Source organism: Gopherus flavomarginatus, chromosome 23 (assembly GCF_025201925.1).
Source record: "Gopherus flavomarginatus isolate rGopFla2 chromosome 23, rGopFla2.mat.asm, whole genome shotgun sequence".
NCBI classification, from domain to species: Eukaryota; Metazoa; Chordata; order Testudines; family Testudinidae; genus Gopherus; species Gopherus flavomarginatus.
In genome coordinates, this window is record NC_066639.1 from 13,349,657 (window position 1) to 13,366,033 (window position 16,377).

At 46.3% G+C, this 16,377-nt stretch overlaps 2 protein-coding genes across 5 annotated transcripts in view; one reads left to right on the forward strand and one right to left on the reverse strand.

Annotated features, from left to right (window-relative positions):
* The window catches only part of LOC127039327 (zinc finger protein 420-like), a 645,607-nt gene that overhangs the window by 159,346 nt on the left and 469,884 nt on the right, over positions 1–16,377 (forward strand). The window lies entirely within an intron of this gene.
* LOC127039329 (zinc finger protein 665-like) overlaps positions 1–16,377 on the reverse strand; it is a 370,491-nt gene that overhangs the window by 46,496 nt on the left and 307,618 nt on the right. The window lies entirely within an intron of this gene.

Consider the following 16,377-nt stretch of genomic DNA (forward strand, 5'->3'; position numbering starts at 1 on the left):
GTGAAATACATCACAGAGAGAGTGTAATTATCCTGAAATGAAACATTCCAGTCTAGGAAGTGAAAGAATTCAAGTACTTCATTACTTAAAATTATGCTTGAAAGGATTGGATTTTTATGAATAAATTGTAGTAAATGTTGATTTCACTGTACACAGACACAGATGAAAAAATATTTATATAGGTAATAGACAGAAATGCTTCTGGAGAAAGTCGAGTTTGATTTAAGGATATTTACACTATATATTTTGGGTGTGACATTGACAATTTCTCTTTGAACAGCTATATGATTTGGCTTTTGGAATCTCAGCAGTTACTGTAATTAAATTATTGTTGTCTGATGACCCACATAACTTCCCACAGCTCTGAACATTGAAATTGTAAACATTGAAAAAAGGGCTTAAAAATAAATATCGCTATCTATTGAAATTAAAAGAAAGAAATAGACAAAATGAATTTTGGCAAACCCACTTAACAGCAATTGCAATATGTTAGGGGATGGAAATTCACAACTAAGGCACCAACCTTAATTCTGCCCTGTAGTGACACCAGGCAATAGCCGTAGGGCTACGAATTAGGCATTTTAGTGTATATAGTTCCGGATTACACATCGGTATGATCTAAAGACACATGAGATCTTTTCCTCAGGATGTCACCGTCACTGGATTGTTTCTCTTATTGATAATTCCCAGAAGTGAAGAGATTATTAACATGTTATCAGTTATGAAGTGGCCATTTCAGATTTCTGGCGAGTGTCTGTTATTTTGCACTGGGGGCCAGGTCCTTGGCGAGACGGAACCTTGGTTTCATTTGAACTTCTCCATGCTTCTGGAATTTGGTTCAAAGTATTTACATGTTTCCCTGCCCTGTTGTTAAAAGTGCTGCTTTAGAAAGTGGGGAAGGGCAGGAACTGACTGCAGGATCAGTAGCTGAGTCCCTTTGATATTTATAGCTCATCGGAAGGAGGATGGGGATTTAATAATAAACACACAAATATCATTGTTCTTAGTGAATTTTCATCTTCTAATTCCCATAACCCACTAATTATCCCTGGTTGCCCCCGGGAGTCTGGGGAGGGAGAACTAGTAAACTCCTGTGGCCAGTGTGGAACCTAAGGCCCAAGGATCTTTCAGTGGCTGACTTAAATGGGACAAAATCGGAGGGCCCAGACAATATTCATCCGAGAATATTAAAGGCACTGGCGCATGAAATTGCAAGCCCGTTAGCGAGAATTTTTAATGAATCAGTAAACTCAGGGGTTGTACCGTACGACTGGAGAATTGCTAATGTAGTTCCTATCTTTAAGAAAGGGAGAAAGAGTGATCCGAGTAACTGTAGGTCTGTTAGTTTGACATCTGTAGTATGTAAGGTCTTGCAAAAAAATTTGAAGGAGAAAGTAGTTAAGGACATTGAGGCCAATGGTAATTGGGACAAAGTACAACATGGTTTTACTAAAGGAAGATCGTGCCAAACCAACCTGATCTCCTTCTTTGAGAAGATGACAGACTATTTAGACAAAGGAAATGCTGTAGACCTAATTTACCTAGATTTCAGTAAGGCATTTGACACGGTTCCACATGTGGAATTATTAGTCAAATTGGAAAAGATGGGGATCAATATGAGAATTGAAAGGTGGATAAGGAACTGGTTAAAGGGGAGACTACAACGGGTCGTACTGAAGGGTGAACTGTCAGGCTGAAAGGAGGTTACTAGTGGAGTTCCTCAAGGATCGGTTCTGGGGCCAATCTTATTTAACCTTTTTATTACCGACCTTGGCACAAAAAGTGGGAATGTGCTAATAAAGTTCACAGATGACACAAAGCTGGGAGGTATTGCTAACACGGAGAAGGACCGGGATATCATACCGGAAGATCTGGACGACCTTATAAACTGGAGTAATAACAATAGGATGAAATTTAATAGTGAAAAGTGCAAGGTCATGCACTTAGGGATTAGTAATAAGAACTTTAGATATAGAATCGGGACGCATCAGTTGGAAGCAACTGAGGAGGAGAAAGACCTTGGGGTATTGGTAGATCACAGGATGACTATGAGCTGTCAATGTGATATGGCTGTTAAAAAAGCTGATGCGGTTTTAGGATGCATCAGGCGAGGTATTTCCAGCAAAGATAAGGAGGTGTTAGTACCGTTATATAAGGCGCTGGTGAGACCCCACCTGGAATACTGTGTGCAGTTCTGGTCTCCCATGTTTAAGAAGGATAAATTCAAACTGGAACAGGTTCAGAGACGGGCTACTAGGATGATCTGAGGAATGGAAAACCTGTCATATGAAAGGAGACTCAAAGAGCTTGGCTTGTTTACTCTTGCCAAAAGAAGGCTGAGGGGGGATATGCTTGCTCTTTATAAATATATCAGAGGGATTAATATTAGGGAGGGAGAGGAATTATTTAAGCTTAGTACCAATGTAGACACAAGAACGAATGGGTATAAACTGGACACTAGAAAGTTTAGACTTGAAATTAGACGAAGGTTTCTAACCATTAGAGGAGTGAAGTTCTGGAACCGCCTTCCAAAGGGAGTAGTGGGGGAAAAGACATATCTGGCTTTAAGATTAAGCTTGATAAGTTTATGGAAGGGAGAGCCTAATTTTGGCAATTGATCTTTGATTATCGCCAGATAAGTATGCCCATTGGTCGGTGATGGGATGTTGGATGGGATGGGATCTGAGTTACTGCAGAGAATTCTTTCCTGAGTGCTGGCTGGTGAGTCTTGCCCACATGCTCAGGGTTTAGCTGATCGCCATATTTGGGGTCAGGAAGGAATTTTCCTCCAGGACTGATTGGCAGAGGCCCTGGAGGTTTTTCTCTTTCCCCTGCAGCGTGGGGCATGGGTCACTTGCTGGTGGATTCTCTGCAGCTTGAGGTCTTCAAACCACAATTTGAAGACTTCAATAACTCAGGCATAGGTTAGGGGTTTGTTATCGAAGTGGATGGGTAGGATTCTGTGGCCTGCTTTGTGCAGGGGGTCGGACTAGATGATCACATTGGTCCCTTCTGACCTTAGAATCTATGAATCAATGTCACCCAGAGTGAAATTCACTTCACTGGATAAGGCTCTAGTTGCTGAGCTCTGCAGAGGGGTGGGAAGGTGAATTCCATCCCCCATTCTTGATCATGGACCCCCCTCCAATTCTCACCCTGATCTCAGACACTACCCCAACCTTCCCCTGCAGTGATGGACCCACTAAAGGGAGTGAAAGCCTGTGTGCATTAATGACAGCAGCAGCTCTGGGACTCGACACATAGGGAGAAGAGACGGGAGTGAGCAGGTTATGTTTGTGTCAGGTGTGAGTTACTCATGTGGGAATTCTGCACCACTGCGTATGCACAGAATTCACGTCCAGCACAGAATTTCTTTTTTTGGCTTGAAGAAGATACATTCTGCCTGAGAAGTGCTACAGTTCTGCCTTGCACCCACCAGAGGACCCTGTGACACTAGAACAGGCAGCAGCCAGCTGGGTTCATCTTGGTGGTAATTTGTTTCCCCGAGCTCTACCCCGTATGGGAAGAGAGTTAGTGGGTGGAACTGGTGAGAGTCCTGAGACACGGCTGCCTCTGGGGGTGGGGACAGGATGGTCATTCTCTACTCACAAGAGGGTGTGGAAAGGGCACAGGAGGAGCAAATGTCCCTTATGGAGACTGCCGAGCCCCAGGTTATCCAGTCCCAGACGCTTCTTCCCCCACCATACCCCAAACTTCTTCACCCCTCCAACCATCAATTGCCAGTCTTCCCTCACTGCTAGCCCTTCCTGACTGGCAGAGACCCTCTAAGCCAGTAATGTGTCAGCAGAGGCGTAGCGAGCACCCTCCGACCGGAGGGGGCCCCGCAAGGAAGGGGGCCCCTAAAAGTGCCAAAAAAAAATGTAAGGTATAACTAGGTAAGTGACATTTCTTGACGCTATTGCACAATCCATGTCGGTTTTACTGACAAAACCGTGAAGTCATTATGATATATCATAATGCTATCGGCTACATCGGTTGTCTGTTGGTCAGTTTCGAATTTTAGTTGGATCCATTCAAAGAATGTGTATTTGCGTTCATAATGGCGGTCGGCGGAGAAATGTTATTAATTTAGTTGTTTAGTTTTTTATCGTTTCTGCATTGTAAGGGGCCCCGGACATATGCTTGGAGGGGGCCACGTTCTTTGTTGCTACAGCCCTGTGTGTCAGGGCTCAACCTTCTGCCTGAGTCCTCCGGGCACTTTCTTCCACTTAAGCTTTCTGCCCTGGACCTCAGTGAGTCGAATGCTGGCCTTGCTTGGCGCCCGCCCTGAAACCTGCTAGTGGCCCCCAGCCGGCCCAGGTCACTGGATCAGAACCACTGCCTTAGCCCACGAATCACAGCAATGTTCAGGTTACTGCCAGTCATAGAATCATAGAATATCAGGGTTGGAAGGAACCTCAAGAGGTATCTAGTCCAACTCCCTGCTCAAAGCAGGACCAATCCTGAACTAAAGCATCCCAGTCAGGGCTTTGTCAAGCCTGACCTTGTCCCAAAGGACTAGTCACTTACTGAGGTCAATTGAATCTTAGATCTCACAACAAAGGCAATACTTGTAGCCAGTCCTGTAATAACCTGTATTAAGACTTATTTAAAAGGAAAGGAGAGTTGTTTACGAAGTTAAAGCAGGTAATCCTATAGATGCAGACAAGTTACAGTCTTAACATTCAAAAAGTAATAGAAGCCTCTATAATAAGCAAGCCCTATATCTTCCTTAGGACTAGCCTAGAGTAATCAGCTGGGGGTCTCTTACCTATATCTAGAAACTTTGCCCCCCCCCCCCCCCAGAGTCCAAGCAGCATACAGATAATCAGTTCCTTCTGTATGGGGTTTTTCATCCCTTTCCTGCCATGTGCTCTGAGCTGCAAACTCAGCTAATGGGAAGTCAAGAGCACAACAGTCTTTTGTCATCTCTAACATCGCATAATAGTCTCTCTGGTGTTGATGGACCTTTCCTGCCAGGCAGGGTGTAATGCATTCGGTTGCCAATCAGCACTTCACCTAGGTAAAGTCTCTCTCCTGTCTGGTATTTTACAGAGGCTCATAATGCAACTAGTCAGATATTAACCCAGGCAGCAACTCACAAGCATTCAATAAAGTGTAAACACATTCTTATTGTCCTAATACCTGTTTTAACAATACTAACACAGGTGAGTCAGACTGATTCCACTGTGTGTTTGTCCCTGTTCAGTGTAGATATGGGGGCTTTTGCAAGAGCTAACACCTCATCTGCCAGTTTCACAGGCAGGATGGGCAGGAATGGTGTCTGTAGCCTCTGTTTGCCAGAAGCTGGGAATGGTTGACGGAGTGGATCATTTGATGGTTACCTGTTCTGTTCATTCCCTCTGTCGGAGAAAAACGCAGTTCTCGCTTTTTCTTTGGGTGCAGCAAAATCAAATACTTTATTATTTCTCAAGCAATTGCAATAGAGGGAGGGAGTGCCCTGGGACACAGGGTTGCCCCAGTCCTGCATAGGTCTCTCAACAGGTAAACAATTTCAGCAAGCACTTATACCTTTGTTACAGACAATAACAAACAAACAATAATACAGACAATAATGAGCAACAGCTGCATTTTGTTTTTACATAGGCTATCCTGCTATCTTATTTTTCTCACTTCTAGGCGCCAGTCTACGTATTTGATTATCAGTGCAAGGTCGTGATAACTTCTCACACAGTTCTTTCCTACTCGCCTCACACTATCCTTGCTTCTACAAGTCTCGCGTCATTAGGGTTATAGCTGGCCTAACTCTTGCTAACAGACTGACATGCATTAAGATCCACTACAAATCCTTGTCAATTCTTTCCCTTCTTCCACACTCCCCCCTTTTGTACTTCTAGTACAACAGATATTCTCAAATCTCTATTTGCATTAAGCCATGGATTTCTGATTCTGCATCAGATGTTTCAACCTCTAGGAGTTTTCATTGGATATAATGAGAATTCATGATTAGCATGGACATGAAAGGTATTACTGTTATTATGTCTTTTACAACAACAATAACATAATCCTAAACTAACTAATAGCAATGTAAGCAATAACGTTCCCATAGCAATACTTTGATGAGGTGGTTGTACAGTTTTGATTACAAAGCACAATGCATCATTCTTAGTACACAAAGTAGACACTCTATAAGCTGTATGAAAGGCATTCTTTTCAGCTTGATATATATTTTGAAGCATGTGAATTTGCCCTTATATATTCAGAGATTCTTTGAACCTCTGGTAACAATGAAAGCAAATTTTGAAATCGATCAGGTACTAAGCTTGTCCGATTAAAGGGTATCTGAAAACTAAGGGCTACTTGCAAAATTCTGTCTGCAGGCCAATAAACAATATGATTGCCTGCAGTGGTAATGAGATTAACATGTATATCTTGCAGTGTGGTGGTTTTAATATACACACAGCTATCATTAGCTTGAAAAAGTAGGTGTTCTGTCAGGATAGTTCTGTCTTCTACCCTCCCAGTAAACGTTATCATGAGCAGTGACAGCTTCCCCTGGCTTCAGTTTATGGATACACTGAAGCTGTAGGGGTTCTAACAGCCAAAATGTCCATTGACTCCCTATTCCTATCCAAAATATCAGGTGTTATTCTAGGGGCACTGACTATAAATCAGTAAGATATACCAGGTGGTCTAATTTCCCAGATGTCTCGGTGAATAATCCAGTCCCACATGCATCCTCCCCATGGAGCCATCAGGATTCGGTATGTAGGAGCCCACACCCCCCTAACCGGTCCAAATGCTTGGAAGGAGCACTGTGAATGTCCATGACCACAGATCAGATGGTACTTCTGATGTTTCTGTAAGGGCAGTGGGCCAAGTCTGGTGCTCAAGATCACTCCGAATGGTCATTAGCTGGTTATTCAGGAAATCCTGAATTTCTGAACATGTTAGATCCCACTGCAATGCCTTCCCAGCCTCATTGATATTCAGTACCATCTCTCTCAATAACTTCTGGGTCATAGAACTAAGGGTGGAAATGACATGTAACTCAGCAACTCCAGCCTGTACTTGGGTTAGCTGAGCCTCAGAGATAAGGCTAGTGGCCTTTTCTAGTTGATCCAATTTCTCATCATGTTCTTGGCTTTTAAGAATATTCCGAATGGCTGCTGCACTATTGGCCCCATCCCATAGGGATCTGGTCAAGTCCCTCTTTTTCCAGAGGAAATAACCCAGGTCCTCTGTTGCGCTAATCTAATGGCAGCCCCTTGTGAGCGATTTGGGTATGTAGAGGTGATCTGGAAAGTGGATAAGGGCAATTTAAATTTGACAGTCCCTAAGTGTTGTATTAATCACAGTCCATTGATATCCTAATACATCTCTCTTTGGTGTAGAGCTATACCACATCTGTTGGTTATATACCTTTATATATTTCTGGGAGGCATTAATGTTAATAGCATAAGAGGGTGTGTATTGCAATAAAGTACAGGTTACATTATCAGTCACTGGACTGATTTCAATACAGGTAAAATTTCCAGTGGCAGAACAAACTCTTTTGGTATTCGTTTGATTATTGACTAATTGGGTAACCAAATAACAATAAGGGCTTCTTTCATGTAACACAGTACAAATTCCAGGAATAGCCATCATATCTACTTCACTATGGAACCCATCAATTTCAATAACAGATTCTTGGGGTTCATTTGTAATGATATCCTAGATTTCTATTTCCACTGATCCATTTATTCTCCACTCAATTATTCACTTATATGGGATATCCTGAACTTGAAAAATATTTTTCTTTTTTTTCCAAACAATCTTCAAATAAATCACTAAAGTGTGAAGGCCTTGGCTATTGGTTTTATCAAATATATAGCATTGTCTGTATTTGGATGTTTTGCAGGGGTAATATTGTAATGGAGGAGATGGCAGAGGCAGTGGCAACAAAGTGCCTTTGGTACTTGTCATTTAAAATCCAATTAGAGAGAGCAATACATGCTGAAGTATTTCTCCAAAACACAGGACACAGCCTGTAGAATAAACCCCCAAATCCAATCAATACCACATTCCCAAGCAGGGTCCCCAAAATTTCTTCCTGCCAGTGTATAATTCTTTGTTTCTTCAGCAGGATCAGTTCTTAATGTCCTTTCTAGTCAGGAATTCCTGGACTTTGGCAATTTCAGTGGAGTGAATGTTCCTCCTTCTTTCCCGAACAGTCGTGGTTCAGCATCCTACAGGGGAGAGGTTACCAGCACATCAGCCTGTAATGGTTTTGATTCTTCCAGAAAAATCCAAAGGCACAGTAGGTCTGTCAGTGGACAAGGGAGAGGTTACTAGCACTTCACTTTGTCCTTTTCCCCTGCTGTTCAGAAGACACGGAAGGAGAAATAGGCTAATCATCAGTAGGAGAATTCTCCTGAGGTGGGAGGGGTCTTTTTGCAGTGAGTATCATAGGTCCAAGCAGTCAGTCTTTGGCACTTCACAGCGGTGTTGGTAGTCAGCAGGACTTAATAAGGGCCTTTCCAGCATGGAGCCGAAGCAGTCTTTCGTTGGTGGACCTTTCCATAGATCCAGTCTCCTGGTTCAAAGGAGTGGCAGGGCTGCCAGGGTCTTTGGGTAGCACTTCTTTACCTGTGAGAAAAGAAACCTAACACATTTCATTAGCGCCTGGCAGTGTTTTGCAGATCTCATAGCTGCTTGGGCACATTCAAGCCCCCCCTTTTCTTGGTTGTCAGCCAAGTCTTAACTGTGAGCAGTGTCCTTGAATGGGGCCAGTGTCTTATCTTTAGCCTGAGCTTGCTAGCTATTTTTCCCTGTTAATTCATTCTCTTCTTTTTCCTTCTCCCCTTCTTGTCTTTTTTTAACCTATAAAGGAAACTTCCACTCTTCACTCATACACCTTTTTCCCAACAATGAACACACAAACATTGCCATTATACAGTACATTAGTCTTTTTATTCAGTGTATGCCACATATACCCTTCCACTAAAATAACCTTATTACAGAGCTTTGGAGCAACAGGCCAGGACAAGCACACCCACTCTGAGGAGTTCACTCAATACAACCTCTAGTCCAATAGCTTCCCACCTTCCCCAACCCTCTGGCTAGAAATCTGAGGTAGCCAGCAGGATCCCATGTACAATATGGGGAGTGGGTTAACTTTTCATGTCCTTGCTTCCAAAGACTGTTGGTATGCAAATTTTAATAACAATTTTCAATTAAAAGATTTGGCCAATAAAGTTTCTTTTCTTACTTAAGGAAATGTATTAGACTTTAGTAGAGCACATTTTCCTGATTTATCCAAACACTTTGTGTTCCAAGTTGAATAAAACAAGTATCTGCATTCCAATCCAACCCCTCTGCCTGAGTCCAAACCAGACCATCCCATGAAAACACTATACACAACAATTCTGGCCACGATACAAACACCCCAAACAGAACATAGAACACAAAACATAATTCCTATTGTGCCAGTAAATGCATGATACATTGAATGCTGTTTAGCTGGTATCAGTTTTCTCTGATTATCTGAAAGACAAAAAAAAAGAGGTCTACCCTCCTGGGCAGTCAATCATCGCTGAAATATACAAATACCCTTGTTGACTTCAGGCAAAAAAGACGGTTACTCACCTTTGTAACTGTTTGTTCTTCGAGATGTGTTGCTCATATCCATTCCAGTTAGTTGGGTGTGCGCGCACCGCGTGCACGTTCGTCGGAAGATTTTTACCCTAGCAACACTCGGTGGGTCGGCTGGGCGCCCCCTGGAGTGGCGCCGCAATGGCGCCGGATATATACCCCTGCCGACCCAGCCACCCTTCAGTTCCTTCTTGCCGGCTACTCCGACAGAGGGGAAGGAGGGTGGGTTTGGAATGGATATGAACAACACATCTCGAAGAACAACAGTTACAAAAGTGAGTAACCGTCTTTTCTTCTTCAAGTGCTTGCTCATATCCATTCCAGTTAGGTGATTTCCAAGCCTTATGTAGGCGGTGGGGTCGGAGTGAAATGTGGCAGAATGTAAACTGCTGAGCCAGAGGCTGCAGCATCTCTTGACTGTTGAACCAGAGCATAATGCGAAGCAAGAGTATGGACCAAGGACCATGGAGCTGCGCGATAGATCTCGTGGGTAGGTACCCGAGCCAGCAAGGCGGCAGATGAAGCCTGAGCCCTGGTAGAATGCACAGTGATGTGGCTTGGGGAAATGTGAGCCAAATCATAAGTGCGGGTGCACGTCATCACCCAAGATGAGATCCTCTGAGAGGAAACAGGTAGGCCTTTCCTTCAGTCTACTGCTGCGACCGAGAGTTGGGGCGTTTTACGAAATGGTTTTGTCCGCTCAATATAAATGCGAGCGCTCTACAGACGTCCAGGGAGTGCAATTGTTGCCCCCATTGCGTTGAGTGTGGTTAACATGAAAGACCAAAACCACCTTAGGGAGGAAAGCCGGGTGTGGTCGTAATTGCACCTTGTCTTTGTGAACATAGTGTATGGCGGAACCATCGTAAGAGCCCTGAGCTCGGAGACTCGTCCGGCCAATGTAATGGCTATGAGGAAGCTGTCTTCCAAGACAGGTATAGCAGTGAGCAGGTCGCTAACGGCTCGAATGGGAGAGACATAAGTCTGGTTAAAACCAGGTTGAGGTCCCAGGTTGGGGCTGGGTGGCGTACTTGAGGGTGTAAGTGCTCCAAGCCCTTGAGGAACCTCGAAACCATAGAGTGTGAGAACACGGAACGACCACCTTAGCCTGGGTGGAAGGTAGAGATGGCTGCCAAGTGTACCCTCAGCAATGACATCGCTAGGCCCTGCTGTTGTAGGCCAGAGGGCAGCCCAAAATAGAGGGGATGGAGACCTCAGTAGAAGTAAGATCAAGCGTTTCGCACCTGTAGGAGAAATGCTACCACTAGGCCAGGTACGTGGACCAGGTGGAAGGCTTCCTGCTACCCCGGTTTAGTCACGCAGCAGCCACACCGTGAGGTGAAGAGACTGCAGGTCTGGGTGGCGAAGCCTGCCGTGGTCCTGAGTTATGAGGTCTGGGTGGAGTGGCAGGGTAATTGGGTTGGCTATTAACAGGTCAAGCAACGTGGTGTATCAGTGCTGCCTGGACCACGCTGGAGTGATCATGATGCGCGCCCTGCCCCTGCAAAGTTTGAGTAGGACCCAATGAGCCAGGGTGAACGGTGGGAAGGCATAAAGGAGTTGGCCCTTCCACGGCATGAGGAAAGCATCCGAGATCGATCCCGGGGAGAGACCTTGGAAGGAGCAGAACCTCGGACATTTCCTGTTCTCGCGGTAAGCGAACAGGTCTATGTGAGGAAAAATCCCCACTTCTGGCAACAGAATGCATCACATCGGGGCAGAGCGACCACTCGCGAGACAGGAAAGACCTGCTGAGTCGAAGCACCAAGGCGTTCCGAACGCCTGGGAGAAAGGACGCTACCAGATTTATCAAGTGGGCTATGCAAAAGTCCCAGAGATGGATGCCCTCCTGACAAAAGGAGGAGGACTATGTCCCTCCCTGGTTGTTTATGTAGCACATGGCCGTTGTGTTGGCTGTAAACACTGAGACACCACAGCCTCACAGCTGCTGCTGGAACCCCTGGCACGCCAGGCGGACTGCTCTCATTTTTGGACATTGATGTGGAACGCCAGCTCCTGAGAAGACCAAAGGCCTTAAGCTCGAAGGTGACCAAGGTGAGCACCGAGCCGAGAGATGATGCGTCTGTTGTCAGGGACAGTGAGGGCTGGGGCGGATGGAACGGCATCCCTGCCCACACCAGGGAGGGAGTTAGCCACCATTCTAGGGAGTCTAGGGTGCTCGAGGGAATGGTGACTATCGTGACCTTTGGGTCCCTGCCCGGGCGGTACGCCGATTTGAGCTAAACTTGGAGAGGACAGAGGCGGAGCTTGGAGTGTTTGGTTACAAACTTGCAGGCAGCCATGGGACCCAGGAGACCAAGATAAGTGCTAGCCGAGGTCGTTGGGAAAGTCTGCAGACCTCAGTTGATTGTTGCCATCGCCTGAAACCGTGGTTGTGGTAAGCAGGCTCCGGCTAGGTCGGAGTCCAGGATAGCTCCTAGGAAGTCTAACCTCTGCGTGGGAACCAGAGTGGATGTTTCTATAGTGATCATCAGGCCTAGACATGTGACTAGGTCCTTGACGATGCCCACATGCTGAGTGACTTGTGTCTCGGAGTCTCCTCGGATAAGCTAATCGTCCAGATATGGAAAACGCATATCCGACGTCGGCGGAGGTGGGTGGCGACTACAGCCATACACTTGATTAACACCCATGGGGCTGTAGAAAGGCCAAACAGCAGGACTGTAAACTGGAAGTACTGACGATTGGCTAGAAGCGGAGGTATCTCCTGTATGGAGGGAAGATGGTGATGTGAAAGTATGTGTCCTTCATATCGAGGGCAGCATACCAGTCTCCAGGATCCAAGGATGGGATAATGGTTCCCAGGGATATCATGCAGAACTTCGACCTTATCATAAACTGGTTGAGTCCTTGCAGGTCTAGGATAGGTCTGAGACCTCTATATGAGCTGGGGATTATGGAATAACAGGAGTAAAACCCCTTGCCCCTTTTGTCCATCGGCGTCTGCACCTCTTGTAAGAGGAATTGCTCTTGAGAGGGGTCCCTGAAGAGGGACAGGACTGGAACAAATTGAAGGTGGTACCCATACTCCACCATGTGTAGGAGCCAGCGATCTGAAGTTAACTGGGACCACGCCAAGAGGAAGTGGGAGTGGGATCCCGCCTGTAACTGGTACGCCGCTCTCGGGCTCCCCTTCGCAAGTTTGTCTTTGGTCCCGGTGGTGATTGCGAGGGACCTCGATCTTGGCCCTCTAGGGGTCCTGATGGTTGTCTGCGACCACCTCGGCCGCACCGTCTGCCAAAGTCCTGTCTGTGGCTAGGCACAGAGTACGGCGGCGTGGCTGGGGACGGAAAGGCCTGCATTAGGTCATCGGCATATGCACGCTGAGAGAGCGCATTAGGACCCTGTTGTCCTTCAGGCTTTGCAGCCTGGGGTTGTCTTCACCGCGAAGAGGCCTTTACCATCAAATGTTAAGTCGTGAATGGTATACTGCCACCCCGACCGGAGGTTTGAAACCTGAAGCCATGAGATGCTCCTCATGGTAACACCTGATGTCAGAGTCCTGGCTGCTGAGTCTGCTGCATCCAACGAGGCCTGGAGGGAAGCTCTGGCCACCTTTTTTCCTTCCTCCAAAAGGGCAATGAACCCTTGGCGGAAGACTTGAGGGAGAAGCTCCATAAACTTATCCACCCTCACCCAGGTGTTATAAGGATATGGGCTAAGCAAGGCTTGTTGATTTGCCATGCAGAGCTATAAAGCCCCTGCAGAGTACATCTTGCGGCTGAGTAGGGTCATTTGCCTAGCCTCCTTCGATTTCGTGGCTGGTGCCTGCTGGCCATGCCATTCCCTTTTCTTAACGGACTGAATGACTAGTGAACAAGGAGGAGGATGGACATACAAGTAGTCGTACCCCCCACAGAGTATCGGCATTCGCCTGGATGGTCCGAATAACCAGGTAGGGCCCCTCTAGTGGGGCAACCGCTGATAGAATTTCCACTACCAGGTCCCCTACCTCCAGGGCCTCCTCCACCTGGAGGTCCCTATATAGTGCTACCCTCCTTAGGATGTCCTGATGGGCTCTCAGGTTGTTGGTGGGCACATCAGAATCGCGGTCCTGAGCATAAGAGCTGTCCGCGTGGGATGACACTGATGCGGGTCCGGATGGCCACGGAGGTGCTGAAAATTCATGGCCAGAGTCTCTGACTCTACTGGACCTTGCCCAATTTGGCACTGGGGAGCGGTACCGGGAGGTGTACCGGTACCTGGAACAAGATCTGGACCAGCGACCAGAGCGGTGCCAGGAGGTCGACCAAGATCTCGAGGCTCGATGTCAGGAGCGGCTACAGGAGTCACGGTGCCTGTAGCGGTGCCGGGAGCTGGAACAGTGCCGAAAGTAGCGGGTTGGTGAACGAGACACCGACCGATGTGGCGAGTGCAGCCGGTACCGAGGAGGAGAACAGCACCGGTACTGCAAGTGGCGTCGGGAGCAGGAGTGCCGACGGGACCTGAAGCATCTGCGGGACCGTGATCATGAACGGTGCTGCTCTGCTGTGCCGACAGAGGATGGTCATATCAAGGGAGGCTTGCCAAGAGACTGTATTACCTGCACCTCCGGTTTCAGTGGCTTCTACCTGATCATTTAGATAATTTACATTAATACAGATGCTTTCTGGCTTGCTTTTGGATCCAAAGCTTTCCACAGCTTAAAGATTCTTATCTTAAAGGGACATAATTAACTTTACCAGAATTTATTTACAAACATTTTAAAGACACCAAGAACTTTCCTCTTTAGCATTCCTTTCTGAACACCGGGTAAAGACCATTTATTTAACATATAATTCAAAGGACTATCCTTAGAAGGTTTCTGCTGAGACCCACCCATCCCCTTTTCTGGCACTCAAACAGAGAATTAAACACAAAGAAGGAGGGAATAATGGTCTAATCCAAAAAAACCCAAGCCAGCAATCTCTGCTTACACTAACTGCTACAGGAGACGGAACAGAAGAATCTTAATACGACCTCAGGGCTTCTTCGCAGGCTATGGTTTCCACCCTGAGGAAATACGAACAAAAAGCTCAGTTCCGCTCACACACCTAACACCCAAAGGTATAAGACAGAAATACAGTAACCAGACTATAACCAGAACCCTATTATTTCCTTATCCTATTAGGGCTCGCCTTTAATCATACAGCTCTTAACATATAAGACCAACAGTACCAAGCAAAGCAAACATAAAATAACAAGGGTAAAACAAATAGATGGTGTAAATTCTGCAGGGCTCCCCTCTTCTCAGTTGCTCACCAAACTGTGACAAATTTCTGTTACCAATCTATCCCTCGTGTCAGGTGATCAGGCTAACACTGCAGGACGTTGGGGAAGATAAAGAAAACACACCATATGGCTGAATTTTAAAGCTTCATTAATAAAATAATAAAACAACAATGGAGAGTGTTGGGAACGCTCCCACATCATTCAGGAAAAACATTAATGCCCCGGGCCCTAGGCCATTTTCATACTCACATGTCCAGACTGGCCACGTCTGCGTATAACGTTCAGAGAAGGGGGAGAGATGGACGGGAGATTATCCTGTATACAGCTTGCCCAGAATTTCCAACATGCTTCCGCTCTTGGGAGGGCTGTTCTTTTCCACCCTGGAATCTCCTGCTGCGTCTCTTTCAGAGATTCCAGTCCAGGTCGGCTGCCTGTGGCTTCTTCGGTGTCACCAAGCCACAACGGCTCCGGGGTCACAAAGGCACACTGTTGGATCTCACTGGACAGTTAACCTTTGCAGATGTAATCTCAGTTCTGTAATTTGTATTGCCTTTGGTTTGCCTCTGTCTATATTTTTTTTTTTCACAGCCAGCTGGGCCGAAAGCAGTTTTTCTTTGTACTTAGCATAGTCTGCATTGATTCTTGACCTTGAGCGCAGAGGAACTTTCTCTTTATCTCTAGGCCAAGCTGAATGTCAAATTAACCTGTTCCTTTCCTCAACAGACAAATTTCTCACACAGTCAGAGGCTTTTTGGTTATTAAAAGCTCCTCTTAGATGTCTGATCTTATCTAGATTGAAGGTACCTTCTAGTGGGCATTGTTTAGATGGATTTTCACGCGTGTAAAGATTCCAATTCTCCAAATACCTGCAGGTTGTTGGACCATAATGTACGTACATGAAATAAGATTGGGTGCCCTTAGGGGGTGAGGTGGAATGTTTAGACCGTCCCCCACTCATTCTCCACACACACAGGGAGGATGCCCTGTCCGCGCTAGTGGCACATAAACTAAGGATCTCTCCCTATAGGGTACTCACACAGGAGAGGCTAACGAGGATGGCCACGACCCTCCTACACCTCCCTTCAGCAAAGAGCGTCGGCTAGTCTCTGGGAGACGGCGCTGCTTACTCTGATTGCATCCAGTGAGATGATGAGACTGTTAGTAGCCCACATGGAAAGGAAAGGGGGAGGGAAGATGGGTACCCACGCTCCTAGACCCAGATAACTTCCTCACTGGACGATGCCAGGCTGAGTCAGCCCACCATGGGTCGGATCTCCTAAAGATCCACTAGTTACCGGGCTTGCGTTAGAGTAGTCTTGGTCACGAGCTTGGCTTCACAGGATACTCTGGGCATCTTCTGGTAACAGTCACTCACAGTGGTGTATACACGCACACACCAAGGCCTTTATTCCAAATACCACGATGCATCTGTACCTTACGTCCAGACCCAATACCATGAGGCGGTATAACAACCCCTCTTGAGGTGGTAAAAACCCCTCAGCACTGGTGCATACCTAATGCATTTCCCTCTGCATTACCTTGTTGGCC